Genomic DNA, 13,345 nt, shown 5'->3' on the forward strand with positions numbered 1-13,345 from the left:
CCCTATAAAATTGAAGCAATGGTGCCGTATCCACATCCTAATACCTGTGACAAAAACATTTCAAGATGTTCTGTGCTGGCGTAAAACACTGTATAGCAGGCACTGATCTAAGCACACCTATGACAAGAGAAGATCAAGACATGCCCCCAGGCTACGCACCGATAATGCACCCTTAGGTAGCGTGCATATAGACCTCTGCCGCTGACCAAGCCATCTCAATCTCAATACCTCAGTATGCCACATCGGGACTCAGTTTGCACTGCACCTCAATACGTTGCACTGTACTCTAATCTTCCACAGTGATAGTCATCTCCTCGCACCTTAGCTAGCTGTGAGGGTTCGTTAGTCATTGTATATAGAAGTGATATGGACTTGGACAAGATTCAAGAATTAGTAGATGTTATTTGTTTCCTGTTAACTACAGAACTTCAGGTTGGACATTACTGAAGTTAAGTGCTCAGTTGGATCCTGTAATAAAGTGTATTCTAACCACTCACGCACCTAACTTTTATACCACCCTCCCATCATCCACAAAATGTTAAAAGTGGGCACAGCCACAACATATTCAGTGGACCCTTGCCTTCAGGTCTTTTAGGTATGGTAACCACAACAGCTTAGAGTAAAAAAAAAAATGGTTCAAATGGCTCTAAGCACTAATGGACTTAACATCTGAGGTCATCAGTCTCCCAGACCTAGAACTACTTAAGCCTAACAAACCTAACAACATCACACACATCCATGCTCGAGGGAGGATTGAACCTGTGACCTTAGCAGCCATGTGGTTCTGGACTGAAGCGCCTAGAACAGCTCGGCCACCGCGGCCGGCTGCTTAAAGTAAAAAATGAGGCCCCAAACCACACCGAGTCTTTAAAAGGAAGAATGGTATCCCATATACACAATGCAGGTAAATTAAAAATACAACAAGATCAATTAAAATGAACACACCCACACACACTTCCTGCAGAAAATGTAAAACCAGTCTTTCCAGCAACCTGCTTCAATCTTTTCATGGTAACCAGAATGAGATTTTCACTCTGCAGCGGAGTGTGCGCTGATATGAAACTTCCTGGCAGATTAAAACTGTGTGCCCGACCGAGACTCGAACTCGGGACCTTTGCCTTTCGCGGGCAAGTGCTCTACCAACTGAGCTACCGAAGCACGACTCACGTCCGGTACTCACAGCTTTACTTCTGCCAGTATCCGTCTCCTACCTTCCAAACTTTACAGAAGCTCTTCTGCGAACCTTGCAGAACGAGTGCTAGTTCTGCAAGGTTCGCAGAAGAGCTTCTGTAAAGTTTGGAAGGTAGGAGACGGATACTGGCAGAAGTAAAGCTGTGAGTACCGGACGTGAGTCGTGCTTCGGTAGCTCAGTTGGTAGAGCACTTGCCCACGAAAGGCAAAGGTCCCGAGTTCGAGTCTCGGTCGGGCACACAGTTTTAATCTGCCAGGAAGTTTCATATCAGCGCACACTCCGCTGCAGAGTGAAAATCTCATTCTGGAAACATCCCCCAGGCTGTGGCTAAGCCATGTCTCCGCAGTATCCTTTCTTTCAGGAGTGCTAGTTCTGCAAGGTTCGCAGAAGAGCTTCTGTAAAGTTTGGAAGGTAGGAGACGGATACTGGCAGAAGTAAAGCTGTGAGTACCGGACGTGAGTCGTGCTTCGGTAGCTCAGTTGGTAGAGCACTTGCCCGCGAAAGGCAAAGGTCCCGAGTTCGAGTCTCGGTCGGGCACACAGTTTTAATCTGCCAGGAAGTTTCATATCAGCGCACACTCCGCTGCAGAGTGAAAATCTCATTCTGGAAACATCCCCCAGGCTGTGGCTAAGCCATGTCTCCGCAGTATCCTTTCTTTCAGGAGTGCTAGTTCTGCAAGGTTCGCAGAAGAGCTTCTGTAAAGTTTGGAAGGTAGGAGACGGATACTGGCAGAAGTAAAGCTGTGAGTACCGGACGTGAGTCGTGCTTCGGTAGCTCAGTTGGTAGAGCACTTGCCCGCGAAAGGCAAAGGTCCCGAGTTCGAGTCTCGGTCGGGCACACAGTTTTAATCTGCCAGGAAGTTTTTCATGGTAAGCTCAACTGAAGGCTTGCTGCTGCTGTCTTGGAGGAAGAGCAGAAGACCACGAAATCATCGACAAATAAGAAATACTGAACCAAACTACTTACTGTAGACATTATATACTGTTAATTTAAAAAAAACAGGGTGTTACTTAAAACACTGACATGAGGAACACTGTTCTGCACAAAACTATCTGACAGCACTTCACCATCTCTGTACCTAAAAAGGTGTCTTGGGAGGAATGACCAAATGAAGATGGGGAGGTGGCCACAAAAGCCCCACCAATGTAGTTGATTAGGAATATTGTGCCTCCTAGTAGTGTCATACACCTTACTGACCTCAAAAATCCACCTGATGGCTTCGCTTACTGTAGAAGAACAGGTGATATGGTTGATTAAAGAGTCCAGAAACGCTTCTCATGGCACTTTCTTTCTATCTTTGATGAGGCAATGAGCCTTAGCCCTCACAATCAAAAGGCTACAAGATTTTCCACCATTGGATGGCAGTGAAACCATCAAGGAGCCGCACACCTGACCCGGAGTCCTGAACAGCACTCATCAATCCACCAAGGGACAGGTTGGCTACAAAGATGACCTGAGGACTTCAGGATGGAGATGTCAGCAGCATAGTGGATCACTCTTGTGATCAAACATAGCCAGCTGGCTGAACAGCGGCCAGTTGGCTCAACCACTATCATTCAGGGAGAGCTCCATCCAGTAACTGAAAAAGTGGAAAGTGGTCATTGGAATGTAGGTCATCAGTGACTTCCCATTAAACAAAGTCCACGAGGGCCAGAGAGCAGAAAGAGTTGGACGAGTGGGAGTGCCTTGTTGAGGACACTTGAGAGATGTCATGAGGCTTTCCAAAATCTGATACCAAGGGCAAGTCAAAGCCAAGTCCCATAATCCATGAAGGGCATTGACGTCTCCCAGTAGCAGAAACGGTTGGGGCACTTGTCCTATAACAGGGTGTATATGCGGACAAGGAAGAAAAATTCCCAGATTTCCTGGTTAAAAATACTTTCTCCCAGGTGAAAACACACTTTTTCCATGTTAAGTGAGAGAGTATTTTCCCTAAATGAGATTTTCACTCTGCAGCTGAGTGTGCACTGATATGAAACTTCCTGGAAGATTAAAACTGTTTGCCAGACAGACTCGAACTTGGGACCTTTGCCTTTCACAGGCAGGTGCTCTACCGACTGAGCTACCCAAGCACAACTCACGCCCCGTCCTCAACATCTTTACTTCCGCCAGTACCTCATCTCCTACCTTCCAAACTTTACAGAAGCTCTCCTGCAAACCTTGCAGAACTAGCACTCCTGAAAGAAAGGATATTGCGTGAGTCGTGCTTGGGTAGCTCAGTCGGTAGAGCACCTGCCCACGAAAGGCAAAGGTCCTGAGTTCGAGTCTCGGTCTGGCAGACAGTTTTAATCTGCTAGGAAGTTTTGTATTTTCCCCTCATAAATCCTTTGAATGATTAAGGTTTTATACAAGAGCGTAGAATTTCCCAGCACTTTAGAAAACGAAACTAAAAGAAAAAAGACGTTTTGGAAATATCTTTTATGTGCAGCAACATGTACTTTGCGTATTTTCATATTACGAAAGTATATATTGGAATTCCATCAAACACCGCACGTTACTTTCTGAATCATTGAAATCGAGATTGTGATGCATTTCTGTAAGCCTGTCATAGCTCATGTCACGTGATCTCGGCAGTCGATGACAGCGGATATTCAGAGAATAGGACACGTGATGTAGTCAGCCAACAGCAACTACACTGTATATTAATTTAAACTACGTATTAACTTTCCCTGTTTGTGTGTTCATGCTAGTTGCCAGATAACAGGTGTCACTGCACTTGCGCAGTTACCATGACGTAGGAAGCCCGTATGTACATACGTGTAAAACATTGAAGGATCATACATTATGTCATAAAAGAAACAAGACATCAGCAAATACTCCAAAAGCATCGAAATTTCGTGAACCATACAAAAATGTGCACATTTAAAGTGCATACTTAAAGTGCACATTCGTATGTCCAGATTACCAATCAAGTAGGCCTCGACCTGATATGAAGCTTTTCAATGTGGTTTTCGGGATGCACATTTTCTTGGAGCACCAGTACAGTATTATATCATGTTTAGTTCTTTATTATGGCATAATGCCATACGTGCTAGAAGGTGAAAACGTGCACTTGAAATGCAGCAAACAGTTGAAACTAGCCAGTAATGTGGAATTAAACATTTCGTTTCAAATACATTGACTGCCTTTGTGGAAAATGTTAATAAAGTCAAATTTCTTTAGCAAACATACAAAAATAACGACATTGTTCTGCAAGGCGATTAATGCTTGACAGTCAGAAAGGTGGAAATAAAATAAAATCTGAAACTGAAGAGATATTTTAGCCTTCCGTAATTATGTGAATGTATTTTAATTCACTTGATAGCTCCCGGCCACAGATATCTGTTTTGTTTTCATTTGACATGAGGGTAAACAAAGGGGAAACCGCAAAATCGTTAAATGTAAACATGGGTCAGGTGAAGACTATCCACTACAACTCAGACTGCTCTATGCACCAGCCCCATATCTACAATATTTGCGAACTGGGTCAATATTTAAAAAAATCGACTTTTCAAATGTGTGTGAAATCTTATGGGACTTAACTGCTAAGGTCATCAGTGCCTAAGCTTACACACTACTCAACCTAAATTATCCTAAGGACAAACACATACACCCATGCCCAAGGGAGGACTCGAACCTCCGCCGCGACCAGCCACACAGTCCATGACTGCAGCGCCTTAGACTGCTCGGCTAACCCGGCGCGGCACCAAATTTTCAAAAATATGTTCATCTTGTAGCGCACATCTTTATGAAAAGTCTGATTTATAAAACATGTGTGTTCGAGGTTTTAAGTGTGGCAAAGTGCAGTGCCACGCCTCTTCATAAAGCATTCTTCTATCGCACGTCACTGTATTTCGCTCTGTGGCATTGAAACATGTGCATTTTGTACTGGCTGCCATCAATCTATATTCAGGACAGTGGAAAGTGAAATGTCCTGTGATGCCTCTCCTGCTCCCAGTTGGCTGGTTTGACAGCCTGCCCCTCTTTAAAAAAAAAAATCTCGCAATTAATAGTGGATGGGATTATTTGTAATCAGGAGAACAAGAATTCTTCAGAAAACCTGCACTCTTTATTGCCTATTAGCTAATAACTTGCTGTTTTGTGTGTTGTGAAATTAAATACAGGATACATAAAACCAATAAAGAAAAGAGACAAGCAAGAAAGTACATGTTTCTTCAATCCTTAGCTCCTAGCATTTTTTTCTCTCTCTAATCTTGCTACAGCTTTACATGGCATGCTTTCCTTTCTGCAAAAGAATCTATTACCTCATCAAAGCTCATCAAACGATTTGCTACATGAAAAATCTAAATATCGTTACCTAATACTGAAAAAGCTGTTAACACAAATAATACCCAAGACTGGTGTAGTTTCTCGATCTGATTACATCTATTTTGTCACTGTTTGTTAGATAAAACAGAAGAGGCCTTTCTAATATTGGAGCCATTTTGTAAGACACACCAAATAAACAAGACTGTTTTGGCACAAATGGCCATTTCTATAAAACGACAGAATATAATTCACAAAGTGCCAATATCAAATGCAGACTTTCCCGGCGATTTGATGACATCTCGTGGAAATCGGGTTTTCTGCCGGATATCAGTATCTTCCAAACACGATATTTCGACGTCTTCATCAGTCTCAGGGAACACCTGATAAAGATGTCAAGTAATGACGTCGAAATATCGTGTTTGGAAGACGCTGATATCCGGCAGAAAACCCGATTTCCACGAGATGTCAAAAAGCTTTATGTTAGGATATAGCTTCACATTTCATTCATACGCACCAGCTTCTCAAGCATGAGATTGAGAAATAGTATTAAGAAATTTCTATATAAATTTGGAATCTTCTTATTCTTGCATAGTTTGTGTGATGTCCCCGTTTCTTCTACTTCCTCGTTCTAACAAACAATCTTGTCATCATCAATTCTGCAGCTATTCCTGCCATTGTCAAAATTTGTTCACCAATTAATTTCACAAACCCTGCCAGAATCACAGGTTTTATGCCGCGATTGTTTTCCGGTTAGCCTTTATTACATGTTTGTACAACACGTTTTCCGAGTTACTTCCAGAATAGAACTTAGCGGCTGCTAGTCGAGGACTATACAATTGGTCCTTTCTTCTAAAATTTCATTTTCTTGTACACACTGTTATTCCTGTCAGTTGTTTATTTCCATTCTGGTAGTCTGAATCTATGTATTTCGCTAGTTCAAATGGCTCTGAGCACTATGAGACTAAATATCTGAGGTCATCAGCCACCTAGAACTTAGAACTACTTAAACCTAACTAACTCAAGGACATCACACACATCCTGCCTGAGGCAGGATTCGAACCTGTGACCTTAGCAGTCGCGCGGTTCCGGACTGAAGCACCTAGAAACGCTCGGCCACTGTGGCCGGCTGATTTCGCTAGTAATTATAACAATGCTATCATTCGCAAACCCAGTCAACCACATTATCAGACAGCGACTGACATTCATCCATTGGCTTTACTCCACTCAGTTCATATAGCCCTGTCCCCTTTCATCTGCGGAAAGTTTATGTCTAGATGTGACGAGGATTCTCCTGACAGAGACATCATGTACACTATGCACACTTTCAAAAATCAACTTATGATTCATTCAGAAATCAACTTAAAACGTGTTCAAAAATCAACGGGGAAGCGTTTCAAAATCATTTGAATAATTGATAGACAAACATGTACCGGATGCTAGGCGCTTTGTGAAACAAGTTGTTTTCCCTCAAGAATATGAATTTGGAGCCCCCTCTTCCCAGTAGCATCTAGCTGCTTGCTGCGACTGCTTGCACAGCCAGAAGCGGGAGAATCTACTGCTTAATTGCGACGCAACTGTGCATGAGCATGAGTCTGGTTGTAACTGCTAAAACAAATCTAATGTAAACAGTTGTGACTTCACATTCATCGGAGGCAATTTTTTGTTATGAAGCATTGCATAGTCTTCCTAAAGCCTTTGACACATTTAGCTGTTGAAAAACGCTTGCATGAGCACTGTGTGTCGTTGTTGTATATGGCGCATTTCCTTTGAATTTAAGTTATTTTCATTTTTTTCTCTTGTTTATGTTTTATTGTTGAAGTAATATTCTGCAGTAGTGAGATACAGTAGTATACTTTGTTAGAGTATCGGTTGTTACCAGTCAAAATTACAAATATTTAACTGAAAACTAAAACAATGAAAAATTCCCAGAATTATAAAAAATTCCCGGGTTTTTCCTGGTTTTCTCCCAGATGAAAAAATTCCCGGTTTTTCCCATATCTCCCGGTTGTCCCGGGTCGTATACACCCTGTATAAGATCTGTGAGAGCCTCAGAGTCTATCGCATCTTGTGGAAGTAAATTTAGCAAGCAGTGATCCTCTGACTCACATGAGTTTCAACTGCTTGCAAGTCAGTAGCCAGGGGAGAGCAGAGGAGTGGAACGTATTAATCACAAACGTAGTGACCCCTCTCTTGGCCCTTTCCCCAGTCAGGTCATCCTTGTGATGGAGGGTTTAGCCTCATAGTGCAGGGAGCATCAGATGATTTAAAATGCATTTCCTACAAACACAAACATGGGGCATTCCTCTACATGTGTCCTGAACCCATTAATGTTTCACTGTAGTATAGGAGCAACTTATCAATGGGGTAGCATTACACTCTGGCTCTCCATCAGGGAGGGGAGCCCACAATGCTTGGAGGCACAGTCTTGGGGGCGAGATAAGTGCCCCATGCAGACATCAAGGTCCACTGGTTCTGAAGATGAATTCTGAGTGACATCAGAGAGAGAGTGACATGGTCAATGTCAGCCTGCTTTCTTCCCATTTTCATCAGCAGTTGATGCTCTCTTTAGATTTTGTGGCATGAGGATGCTTTGGAGTCACAACCCAACAGTGGTAGTGGCAGCACTGGACGATGGACCAGGCTGAACCTGTGGAGGGGCAGGGCCATCTGCTAGGTCGGCAACCACTGTGTTTTCTTATGTTCCAGGGTGCGGAGGGGTTTAGTAACTTGTCAGAAGCTATTAATAGTTAAACTTAATAAAGTTCAGCTTAAGAACAGCTAAAGGATTTCTTGTTGGCCAGTTCATTCTGTTCCATTGACCAAATATTTTAACACTAATTGACATATACATTGTTACTAATATCAAATAATATGTCACATAAAATCCTCAGTGCAGTAATGTCATCGATATAAATAACTGTTGTAAACTGGTTTATGCCTTCTTCTGTCACTTTTTGTTAGAACAATTCCATATTTACTGTTGAATAACAAGTAAACTGTATTGCTTTGCTGATTGTTGGTTATTTCTAACTAGTTTTCAGATGACTGGGCCATCATCAGGAAGCAACTGACTAGTGTCTGCAAGGGACTCCAGTTTTTATGTAACCAAGCATTATAAACAAACACAAAATCAAATTGCACAGAATGTTGTGCACCAAACTTGCTTTTTAACATTGTAAATTACACTTTACACAATGGACAATATTAAACATAATAAATAGTTGAAATACTCAGCATTAAAGGTTTATGGTTATAATGCTGTAGTTTGTGAGGTCGTGACATTGGCTGAGAACTGTTCAACTGAGCTCTAGTCACTTATTTTATACAATAAACATGTTTTACATTGTAAATTATACTTTGCACAATGGACACTATTAAAAACAGTACATTATTAAACTATACAGTATTACAAATTATATTGTTTTAATGTTGAAGTTTGTGAGTAAGCAAGGTCAGGAATAGGAAATTTTATTACATTTTAATTGTGCTTAGCAGTGTATGTCATTGGTGACGGCCTGTGGGTATGTGGCAGGTTGATTGCATCATACAAAGCTTAAAAGTGAAGATGTTCTCAGTTGTAATTTAATATTTAGAAGCAGCTGGATGTTTTGATCTAAACGTTTGTTTATCTCAAGTGCTTCTAACAGGCTTAATTCTCTTCCTTTATTGGCTATCTGTAGCAGTTCTGTGTGGACTTACCGTATTTACTCGAATCTAAGCCGCACTTTTTTTCCAGTTTTTGTAATCCAAAAAACCGCCTGCGGCTTAGAACCTAGCGAAAGTTCTGAAAAATGTTGGTAGGTGCTGCCACAACTAACGTCTGCCGTCGAATATATGTAGCGCTACACAGGCTTGCTTTGTAGGCACAAAGATAAATTCTGGCGCCAAAACCTCTGCGTCAGTAAATAAATTTTAAAAAAAAAGGTGGAAGACGAGCTTTTTTTCTCCGCCCCGAGTTTCGACCACTGCATTTTCCTACATTATCCAATGAAGTAAATACAAATTCCGTATTGTTCATCTTCGAATGAAGCAGCGTTTCAATGTACTACGAAAATCCGACTGGCAAGACTGTTTGGGGTTTTTGTCAATATGGCCAACTCTACATTCTTAATTTTTTTACTACCTGTGAGAAGAGATGGTTGCTAATAGGAACTTTTATGATTTGTGAATCACATGCAGTATTCTCTTCACCATAAGAATAATACGAATATAATCATTTTGCCATGTATTCTTTCATGTCTGCTGCTATATCATTTAAATCCTGTCTGCCTAATAAACTACGAAACTAGAGTGAGATAACAGCAAACGTGGAAGAATGTACATATCATGTCATGTTTATATTTGTATTATTCTTATGCTTAATACTGATACAGTCAGAAATGAAGCACAGCAATTGACTAGATTTTTAAATCTAAGATGACAAATTTTTGTGCAGAATGTTATGTACTAAAGAGGCGTCTGCAAAGATTTTCAGACGGAGAAAATTTTTCGCTAAACTCTCATTCAGAACATCTTCTATCATAAGCAGTCAATTATTTGATTCTTGTTGATCATTATCAAAGAAAGCAGCAGTGTAAGTAACAACAAATAGCAGTCTATTACCATTGTTTCGCATATGAGACAGTTCCCCCCCCCCTCTCTCTCTCTCTCTCTCTCTCTCTCTCTCTCTCTCTCTCTCTCTCTCTCTCACTCTCTTTTTTTTTTTTCATTGTAAGCAGCGGTAGCACACACAAAAGCAAGCCATGACGCGAGCGGCTACAGGCCGTAACACTCATTATCAGAATGCGAAAAACAATGCATGACACAGTACAGTAATGCATTTTCAGCTTAGAGTGACGTAAACGCCTATAACATAGAGAACGGCACTTATGAGATCAAAGAAAAATAAGCAATCAATTCAAACCAGATGAAGCACATGAAAAAGGAAGGGTACGGTACCCGTATAAATACGGACGGAGCACCCGACACATAGCAATAGCTACCTGGTAAAGCGTAACTGCTAAGCTTATGACTCGAACCAAACTACTGTAGCTGTATCGTCATTCATTCGACCTAGATTGTGTCTCATATTAAAATGGACCAACTTGGTTTCGATTTGGAGGCGCGACCTAAAACTTTTCTCTCCCCTTGAATTTCGAGTCTCAAATTGCAGGTGCAGCCTAGATTCGGGAATTTTTTTTTCCCTTGATTTCGAATCCCATTTTTCAGGTGTGGCTTAGATTCGAGTGCAGCTCGGATTCGAGTAAGTACGGTAGTACTTGTATCCTTCCCTTAGCACATGTTCATCAAAGGTGGAGTCTCACTTACGTAATCTCCAGCAGTGTTTGTGTTCAATCAGCCTAGTTGCTATAGCCCTGTCTGTCTGACCAGTATGCAGTTTGTTGCAGTCATTGCAAGTGATTTTATAAGCATCACTGTTACTTTATAAATCTGTTTTGTCCTTTCTGTTGAATAAGACTTGAGCTGTGGTGCATCTTAAGTAAAATGAAGTTTTATAATCACAGGGTTGGAGAGTTTTACCTAATTTGTCAGACAGGTTTCCTGCATATGGGATAGTACACCAGTTGGTTTTACATGTGACTGTTGCTACGGAGGTAGTATACACATAGGGAAACATTTTTCTTCTTGTTTTTTGTGTAGAATGTTGTCAGTTAAGTCAGGGACATAGCCACTGTTAGATGGAATACATTCGATGGTGTCTAATTATGTTTGAAAACTCTGTTTTAACACTGGTATGGATATAAGACAAGGCACCATGGAATAGAAAGGCAGCATGTTAGTATGTCACTGGCTGTTGTGAATGTGAAGGTGTTGCCATGTCTGTTGTGGATGTTCTGTAAATTTTGAAACTATGTATATTTGTAATAAAACCTGTGTTAAGGTCCAAGAAGTCAATGAATCTCAATGGTGAACTGTATGTTTTTGTATAGTGAGTTTAGATGTGAGTTTAGATGTGAGTTTAGGAATGTGTAAATTGTCTTTTGCTGCAGACCACAGACACATTACACCATCTACATATCTGTGACAATATTTGATATTTTTGCTGGAGATGTTCATTATATAGGAACCGTTTTTTGAAATGGTCCATGAAGATATCTGCTATTTGACGAGTGAGGAGATTGCCAGCACTGTACTGGAAAATGCAAGGCAGAACAATAGAAAATCCAGGATGGATTAATATTACATAACTGTATGTATAATGTATATGCATGTAATAATTTAGATAATATTAGCACTTCAGTGATGTGGCAGAAGTCATGGGATAGTGATATGCACTCACACAGACTACTGTACTACTGGGTACACAAGGTAGAAAAGGGCAGTGCATTGACATGGCTGTCATTTGATTCATGTGAAAAGGTTGCTGAAGTGATTATGGCTGCACAATGGGAATTAACAGACTCCAAACACGGAATGGTAGTTGGAGCTAGGTACATGGAACACACTGTTTCAGAAATCATTCCCGAGATCCACAGTGCAAAGAGTGTGCCAAAATATCTCATTTCAGGCATCACCATGGTGACCATTTGCAGCCATTCATGGACTTCATGTCCTCAAACAATGATGAAATTTTTACAAATGTCACCAGGCCGCAACTGTTCGCATCTTGTTTGAAGAACATTTCAAACAATTCAAGCGAATGATATGACCACCCAGATCACCCGAAATGAATACCATTTAACATTTGTGGGACATAATTGAGATGTCAGTAAAGGCACAAAATCCTGCAATGCAACACTTCCTCAATTATGGATTGCTATAACAGCAGCATGGCTCAGTATTTCTGCAGAAGGTCTGACACAATACTGGAAGGTATCACATGATTTTTTTTATCCACTTCAGTGTAAAGAACAACCTAAAGAAAAAAAATTACTCAAAATAACATCATTTTTCATGAAAGCAGATAAAAGTACTACTTTTAATCTCAAGGACAACAGTGATTTTGCTGTGAAAGTGAAACAACTCCTTACATCTAATTCCTACCATATCCTCACCAAAGATCCCACAAAAACCTTCAACAAAGAAATTAAAAACTTGACCAAGACCTACAAAAGCATAATACTCAAACACAAAGCTAAGTATTTGATTAACATAAAAAGAAGCTCCTAATCTGTATGGACTCCCTAAGCTACACAAGGAAGGCCTACTTACATCACACCAAACTACAAAATTATCAAGAAACCAAGCCAAAATATAAATCTGAGTTTGGAATTTTAAATTCAATGGGCCTCATCAACAAAACTAAAGACCTCCCACATAATGCTAAACTAGTATCTTTTGATATAAAATCAATTGCAATGAGTGCAACGAACTATATATTGAACAAAAAGACAGGGCTATAGCAACTAGGCTGAACACAAACACAGCTGGAGATCACATAAGTCAAACTGCACCTTTGCTGAACATGTGCTGATGGAAGGACACAGATATGAAGTCCACACAGAAGTGCTACATATAGCCAATAAAGGAAGAGAACTAGGCCTCCTAGAAACACTTGAGGTTAACAAACATTTAGCTCAAAATGTCCAACTGGTTCCAAATAATCAATTACAACTGCAAACATCCCACTTTTAAGCTTCACATGATGCAATTAACCTGCCACAAACTGACAGATGGTCATCAATGACATATACTGCTAGACAAAATTAAAACACAATAGAATTTCATACTCCTTACCTTACCACCTCATCAACTTCAACAAGCTCGTGTCTGTGTATGTGTGGATGGATGTGTGTGTGCGCGAGTATATACCTATCCTTTTTTCCCCCTAAGGTAAGTCTTTCCGCTCCTGGGATTGGAATGACTCCTTACCCTCTCCCTTAAAACCCACATCCTTTCATCTTTCCTTTTCCTTCCCTCTTTCCTGACGAAGCAGCCGCCAGTTGCGAAAGCTGTTATTGTGTG

The 13,345-nt window shown here is 40.8% G+C and overlaps 1 protein-coding gene across 3 annotated transcripts in view; it reads right to left on the reverse strand.

Moving 5' to 3' along the window:
* The window catches only part of LOC126356258 (tRNA pseudouridine synthase-like 1), a 93,821-nt gene that overhangs the window by 26,808 nt on the left and 53,668 nt on the right, over positions 1–13,345 (reverse strand). The window lies entirely within an intron of this gene.

Source organism: Schistocerca gregaria, chromosome 3 (genome assembly GCF_023897955.1).
Source record: "Schistocerca gregaria isolate iqSchGreg1 chromosome 3, iqSchGreg1.2, whole genome shotgun sequence".
Lineage (NCBI taxonomy): Eukaryota > Metazoa > Arthropoda > Insecta > Orthoptera > Acrididae > Schistocerca > Schistocerca gregaria.